This window comes from Elephantulus edwardii, unplaced genomic scaffold (assembly GCF_000299155.1).
Source record: "Elephantulus edwardii isolate Elephantulus edwardi_28Jun2011 unplaced genomic scaffold, EleEdw1.0 scaffold00369, whole genome shotgun sequence".
Lineage (NCBI taxonomy): Eukaryota > Metazoa > Chordata > Mammalia > Macroscelidea > Macroscelididae > Elephantulus > Elephantulus edwardii.
Genome location: NW_006400119.1, coordinates 1,815,578 through 1,824,107, shown reverse-complemented (window position 1 = coordinate 1,824,107; position 8,530 = coordinate 1,815,578).

Here is an 8,530-nt window from a genome sequence, read left to right as displayed (position 1 = left end):
AACCCAAAATCTCTGTAAATGTTCACTAAAACTAATAAAATTTAATAATAATTTAAAAAAATTGTTTCATACTAACAGTGAACCTCCATTGGTTTCCAAGTCTGTAGATCTTTATGGTATAGATTATGATATTTTAAAGTGTACTATTTGAAGACAAATTGGGAACTGCAACTCTACAGGTACAATAGGAAGTTCAGTGAGTTGATATTAATGGTGGATGAATAGTTCAGGAAAGGAATAAGAGAGAACTGCTGTGTTGTTTGAAGAATGTCGTTAATGTCACCGAATCATACATGTAGAAATTATTGAATTGCTGAATGTTCTGTAGCAACAACAATAAATAATAAATTACTTTTAAAATGTCACACACACTCTCTCCACCAAATAATGTGGGAAGAAAAATTCTCCCTCTTCCACTTCAAGTACTTTCTACTCTCCTCTCTGCTACTGTGTTGCACTGATTCTGATTCATAGTGATCCTCCATTGGGTTTCCAATCTTTTATTTTTTTGGTTTCCAATCTTTAAGGGAAGAGATTGCTCCTCTCTTGAGGAGCAGCTAGTGGAGTGAAACCAATAATATATTGCTTAGGAGCATGACATTGAACACACTGTAACACTAGAGCTCTTTTCAGACTGACTTTATTTTCTTTTAGCACTATCACATTCTGTAATGAGCTCTTCTACTTGTTTAACTGTTTAGTGACTGTCTAGGGGCAGTGACATACTACTGTTTTCCAGCGTTTATAGCAGAATCTGACATAGAGGGAGTACTCAATATTTTTTTTAATAAATCAAAATAATAAGACTAGCAAACAACTTACTGCCATTGAATCGGAACTGACTCATAGCTGACCCTCCAATGGGTTTTCAGAGGCTGTAAATTGTATACTGACTTATTTTAATTAATATCCTTGGTATGAGCAGTCAGGAAATAGGAGACGCATTGCAATGGGAAAATCTGCAGTTAGAGACTTTTCCGTATCATTGAGAAGTAGTGATGTTAGTTTGAGGACTAAGGTGTGTCTGATTCAAGCCATGGTCTTTCAGATTACTAACTATGCATCCAAGACCTGGTTAATGCATAAGGATGACAGAAAAAGAACTGATGCCTTTGAGCTTTGGTGTTGGGGAAGAACACTGAATAGACATGGACAGCCAAGAAAACCAATAGATATGTCATGGAGAGGGTGCAGCCAGAGTTCTGTTTGGAAGCAAGAATAATGAGGCTTTGCCTCACATATTTTGGACATGTTGCTAGGAGGTGCTATTCCTTAGGGGGGAATACGATGCTGGGAAGAGTGGAGGTGTGCTGAAGGAGAAGAAGACCCTCAACCAGGTGGATTGACAAGGTGAATGCTACAATGGACTCTTGTGTGTAAGGAAATGTGAGGATGGCCCAGAACTGGACTGATTTCAGATCTTCTGTTCATAGGGTTGCTATAAGTCATACTCGATTCGATGTCACCTAACAACAACAACAAATTACATAGGAGGAGATTGTCCATCTTTCTCCCAAGGAGCAACTTGTGGGTTCAAATTGTATGCCTTTGGGTGGACAGCGCAACTCCTACCAATAGGACAAAGTAGAACTGCTAATTATAGGATGATTTATTCAAATGGAGACACAGCTTTTTAAAAGACCAATTGTAAAAACTATCCCATTTGCATGATTACATAAGCCCAAATGAAGTTTAAAATTTTAAATATGTGAAAGAGATCTAAAAACCAATTGCCATCAAATTGGTTCTGACTCAAGGTAACTCATTTGTTTCTGAGCATGAAAGAGGTGATAGGTGTTTAGTACTTCTTTGAGACTCAATTTCTGCTTTGAATTTCCTTTCTCCCATTATTTCTGCAGTGAGCTCTGCTGGTGGTCTACAGAGTGTTGTGTTGCTAATCCAAAGGAGGTACCTCTCTGGTGGTTCAAATGGAAAAGTAGCTCCATGGGAGAAAGATGGGCAACATCTTCCTGTGCGATTTACAGCCTCCCAAAACTTGATGGAGGATCAGGTATGACTCAGCTCCAAATCTATGACAATGAGAGTATTTTTTCTGTGACTTAAAGGGTAATAAATAGAGAACACACCTCGCTCCCAGTTTCTTTGCTCAGAAGCAAAAACAGACAGGCAAAAAATCAGGTTTTTATAGACCTTTCCTGAGATGTCCTATAAATGCACTGTTGTTATGTACCAGCAATTTGGGACTGACCCATAACTGAACCTTCAGCAGGATTTCAGAGGCAGTTAATCACACAGGAGGAGACTGTCCATTCTTCTCCCATGGAGCAGCTGGTGGATTGGAACTGTGTGGGAATTGCTGAATAATTTCTTAAGCACTTGCTTTTCTTACACAATTCAAAGTACACGACACTCAAGAGTTTTAAATTTGTTTTGCTTGCTTGGTTTGTAATTTTGTTTTTCTACTTAGTATATTTTGGGCTTCCTTTTTCCCCCTTTATACTATTTCCACTGTTCAGTTGTATCCAGATTTATTTAAATAGTCTTCTCCTTTAGCATTTAAATTGTTTTCAAGCTTTTGCAATTACAAAGAGTGCTGTCTAACTAATAATCTTGTACACATGTCATTTCACACATAAGTGATCATATCTATAGGATAACTTTCTAGACCTGTATCAGGACCTTAGAAAAAGCAAGTTCCAAGTCAACTGAGAAATAAGACAAGAGAGTAAGGTAGATAAACAGTCAAAATATCACCTTTGTCACTGGGTAAAAGCTGATGTTGAAGACTGTGGCTTTTATCTGCACAACAGAGAGCTTCATAATTTCCTTTCCACCTAAACTAGCTGCTCAACAACAGGCGACTTCCCATTCAGTCGTTAGGAAAAGGAGGCAATCTCAGTTTACTTAAAAATTTACCAGAGAAGGTGACTTCTTTTCTGGAGGAGAAACAGTAGAGGCTTAAGCACTAGCTCCGCTTTCACACAGAAGGATGGATCAGTCAAGAAGTGTCCCCACCGTAACAAGGTGTACTTCTGGTTCATTCTCATTTGTAACTTTGATCTATTTTCCTCAGTTCCCCTCCAGAAAAAATAATTTTAAATTCTATCCAGCTGAGCATAAATATAGATCCCAACCAAATACATCAGAAAATTTAAATTTTCTGCAATTACCTATCATTGTTTATTCACACAACAATACTCTGGAGTTATTCTGAATTTTAGTATAGAACATGCAAAATTTTAAGTATACTAACTTTATTTTATTTTAGTATCTGTCAATTGTTCCAGCATCTATTAACACTTCCCTTCTTCCTCTTAGTATTAAGAGTCCTTGAACTTTTAAATGGGTATGATTCTCTATCTTTGTAATAGTTTGCTGTTGCACATATCATAGAGAGTTGCCCTGCCAACTCAAAGGTGTATGGTTTGAATCCTCCATGTGTTCATGTGAGAAAAATGCGCAATCTCCTCCTGTACAATTTCCAGTCTCTGAAAACCTGCTAGAGGGTCAGCTATTAGTAGATCTAACTCGACAGCAATGAGTTGGTGGTAGTAGTGATACTATTTTACAGACTTTGTCCTTAATTCGGAGTAGACTGAGCAGCCATCACAGGGTCTTGTACCATCCTCATGATTTCTGTCCTGCTCAAGTCCATTGTGATAGTCTGTCACCGTGTCCATCTTACCTTTTTCTCTTTTGTTGTCCCTCTATCTTTCCCAGTATGATGTCCCTCTCCAAGGACTGACTCTTCCTGAAAATATGGCCCAAATAAGTGAGACAACGTTTCATTCTCTTTGTCTCTAAGCTTAGTTGCATTTACTTCAAGGAAGATATGTTTGTCCTTTCTGCAGTCCATTCAGTACTCTTCTCCAAGACAACAAATTCAAAGGCATGTATTCTTCTGTCATCCTTAATCATTGTCCAATTTTTATATGCCTCATCTTAAGTTCTTTATAATGATTAGGGTTGGTTTTTGTTTTTTTCCAGCCAGGACAAGGGAAAGACAAGGAAAGAAACCTGACGACTGCTGCCTGATACAGGATATTATCCTTACTCCACAGATATTTTGTTAAATTTTTACATTTGTTTTCTCATCAAACTTTGAGCTTCCTCATAGGAAAAACAAAACTCATCCACTGCAATGGCCAGGAACAATGCTATTTATAAGTGATAGGATAAAAACCCAGAGGGTCACAGAAAGCAAATGGCACTGTGAAAAGTTGTCCAGTTAGAATCACTTTTAAAAAATATTACAGGATGAAGGGGGGAAATCCAAATAGGGACTACAGAGTCACAAGATGCACTTGAATACTGAAGTTTTATCTAGCCAAGAAAGTAATGGTAATTTTTACTTTGGCACAACTTTGATTTAAACTTTCCAGGACTGTCACAAACCAGACAAGGATTTCTGTGAGGCTGAGTAAATGCTTCGACACGCTGGGCTTTGGGTTACAATATGCAATTCTTGTAACTCTCCATGTTTCTGTACTATTCATAGGCTTTTCAGAAGCCTGTTATTTAAGAAGTGGATGGCTAATCCTGCTTCTAGTTTTTCTTAACCTGGGAGCTCTACTAAAACTTGTCTACCATGTGTAACCCTGTAGCATCTGATTCAGGCCACGGTTTTTATGATCATGTGCTATGCTTCTGAGAGCTGGACAGCAAACAGGGATGACACGAGAAGAATTAGTATCTTTGAGCTGTGGTGCTGGAGAAGAGCACTGAACATCCCAGGGACTGCCAAAGAACAAATAGGTCTCAGAGAAACGGCAGCCAGAGTGCCCCTTGGAGGCCAAGATGATAAAGCTTCACCTCACGTACTTCAGGCATGTTGCTAGAAGGGACATGTTGCTATAATGTCCTTGGAGAGAGACATTATGCTCAGAAAGGCAGAGAGCCAGAAGGATAAGAAGACCCTCAACCAGGTGGGATGACATAGTGTCTGCTGAAACGGACTCCAGTGTGTCAGGAAGTGTGAGGATGGCACAGGACAGGACAGGGTTCAGATCTGTTGTTTATAGGGTTGCTATGAATCATACTCAGCATTAAGTCCTCCAGGATCACCCATTTTGTATAATATTTCAGGAGCTCTTATTTTTCAATGCAGCATAGTATTCCATTGTGTGAATATACCAGAGCTTTTCTATCCATTCGTTTGTTGATGTGCACTTGGGTTGTTTCCAACTCTTTGCTATAGTGAACAAAGCCACAGTAAACATGAGTGTGCATATATCTCTAGGGTTTTGAAGCTACAGTCTTTACAGAATCAGATTAGCACATCTTTCTCCAGTGAGGGGGATGGTGTTGTTCAAACCTCTGACCTTTTCATTAGCAACTGAATGGTTAACCACTGGGCCACCAGGGCTCATTCCAGTGAGAGCAGAGGTTACTTGTAGAGGGCAAGGAATTTTAAGAAGTGCACTCTGAGAGTATTTCTGAAGTGCTTGGTAAGGTTTCCTCTACTGAAATTGATTTCCATTAGATGAGGGTTTGCCTTATAATCTAGTAGGTTGTACATTTGTTTCATGTAGTTTTCTGTATTTCTATTATATTTAACAGCTCATTTTCCCCCGATATCATACTCTAGCTGGTAAAGTTCTGCTCTCACACATTTGCCTTATAACAAGGTCTGGTCAATGACTTACTGAGTGGAATGTGTGTTACTTTCCTTAACATGAGCAGGAAGAATTCAGAGGTAGAAGAGAGTTGCAGAAATAAACATTAGAGAAACATTTCTTTTGTGCTATTTTTGTGTATTTATTTGCCCAGGAAAGAATTAAGAGCTTATCTGTGGATTTTTAATGAAAGATGTGTTTAGTGAAATAGGATTAAGTTTTAGTGATAGACCGTGACAGGCTTTGCTGAGTGTTCCCAGATTACACATGCCTGGTAGGACTTAACAAAAGTTGAGGAATAAAGGGGTGTGTGTGCGTGCGCGCGTAAGAAGCAACTGATCATAATTATGCTTATTAAAAAGGGCCGTGGTGGTGTAATGGTTACGATGTTTGGCTGCTAACCTCAAGGTCAGCAGTTCAAACCCATCAGCAGTGCCTCAGGAGAAAAATGAGCCAACCTGCTTCCATAAACGTTTACAGTCATGGAAATCCTATGAGGCAGATATGTTCTGCTCTATGGGGTCACTGTGAATGGCATCAGTGCAATAACAATGGGTTTGCATTTTCATATCCCATTTATGACTGATATATGCAGTGCTGGTATTTCCTGTTCCCCAAAAAGAACATCTGTTGGCATCTGCAGGCATACCAAGGTAAATCTTGTGGTCTGCTTTAAATTTCAAAGATAAAAGTTGAAATGTTGGCAATCTTGTATCTATAACAAGGTATGATTTACAGGAACTTGCCCCAGGCCAGCACATTCTTGGGATGTGGCTCATTAGAATCTATGCATGATTCATTGGTGTTTGAGCAAGATACTCATCACCACTATGCCAGTGAAGGTCAGAAGACAAGATAGTGTTACCTGTAAGAGCCGAAAGACCGCAAGTTTGCCTTGGTTTTTCCAGGTCTTACTAGTCATCTGCTTTTGACAGAGAACAGCTTACCAATTTTTAAAATCACTATTAATAGAAAATACTTAGGTTTTGTTTCTCTGAAAAGTTTCTGCCTTACACAGGATCTAGCGTTTGCGGAGCGGCATCCACTTCCGAAATGGCTTGCCTCCAGAAACTCTATGTATGAACAGTGCTTAGGCCTTTCGTTCGTAGGGTAGCTATGAGTCATCCACGACTCAATGGCACCTAACAATAAACAACAACAATATTGTATTATCTTTACAACTCTGGTGGCCTACCAATAAGAAGCTGCACTGCAATCCAGAAGGGACCTGGTTCAAATCCACCAGCTGTTCTGCAGGAGAAAGATGGACAGTTTCCTCTCATGCAATTTATTGCCTCTGAAAACCCACTAGAGGTCAGCTATGGGTTAGTTTCTACTCAAAAGCACACAACACCACCCTCATCAACTGTATTATCTTTTAAGCAAAGGCCTAAAGCAAATGTCAAGAGTCTATGACTCCTGATTTTAAAATTACATTAAAACTTAGATCCAAAGTTTAAAATCATAAGATAAAGCTCTTGAAGTGTGACAATGTTCTCATGAGGATGGTGGTGGTGTGGAGTTTTTTTTTTTCATCATATAGCTCATATTTTATTTAGTTATGCAAAATAAAATAAGCAAGCAAACAAATAGATACAAAAGACAAATTCAGCTAAGCAGGCGCTGTAAATAGAACAGAGGATTGGAAAGAGTATTGCTTATTTGTGTGTGATTTTTTATTAATTTTAATGAACATTTACAGATATTTTGGATTTCCACTTATTCATTATTGCATTTTCTCCCTGTCCCACACCTCCCCTGCAGTTCACTCTTCTCTTTGAAAAGTGTAGCAGGATTTGAAGTCAGGGAGTGAGATGCCTCCTACCTTATTTCTCTTTTTAAGGAGTGCTTTGCTTATTCGGGGCCTCTTTCCATTCCAACTGAAGTTGGGAACTGTCTTTTCCATCTAGTTGAAGAATGGAATTGGTTATTTGTACTGGGATTGCACTGAATGTGTAAATTGCCCTTGGTAATACTGTCACTTTTACAATATTGAGTCTTTCTATCCATGAGCAAGGGATATTCTTCCACTTCTCCAGGTCTCTTTTTGTTTCTTGTGGTAATGTCTTATAATTTTCTTTGAATAGATCCTTTGTGCTTCTGGTTAGATTTACTCCCAGATATTTTATCTTGTGATTAGCAATTGTGAAGGGTCTTCTTTTTCTAAGCTCCAGTTCTGTTTTCTCTTTGTCACTGTAGAGAAATCCAATTGATTTTTGTATGTTGATCTTGTATTCTGCCACTTTGCTTAATTTGGTCAACTATGTCCAGTAGTTTCCTTGCTGAGTCATTTGAGTTTTCTAAGTAAACTACATGATGATGGTTTTATATTCACTTGTGCATATCCCATGAAATTTTAAAGAATTAGTGTCATAGCTAAATTGCTTTTATGTATTTTAGATTTTATTATTCCTAATTTTATTAGATAATTGTATCAGGCCATGTCTTATCAATTACTCGTTATGGGAGCTGGACCATGAATAAGGATGACAGAGGAATTGATGCCTTTGAGTTGTGGTGTTGGAGAATAGTATTGAATATCCCACAGACTGCCCAAAGAATAAATAAACAAATATGTCTTGGAAAAAAGTGCAATCAGAGTGCTCCTTGGAAGCAAGGATGGTGATGCTTCATCTCTTACACATTGGACATATTGCTAGAAGAGGCTTTTTCTTAGAAAGGGATATCAGGCTGGGGAAAGTGAAGGGACAGCAAAAGAAAGGAAGACAAACTTAACAAGTTGGACTGATATGGTGACTGAAAAAAATAGGCTCTGTATCACAGATGATAAGGATGACACAGGATAGGACAGGTCTTTTGATCATAACATCTCTATGAGATATATTCGATAGCACCTAACAACATGCTGTTAAGTGAAAAAGTATGAATAAAATCCACCTCCTAGAAAAGCTAAGATAAATTTTAACAGTAGAATCTCTTTCTTTTTTTTTTTT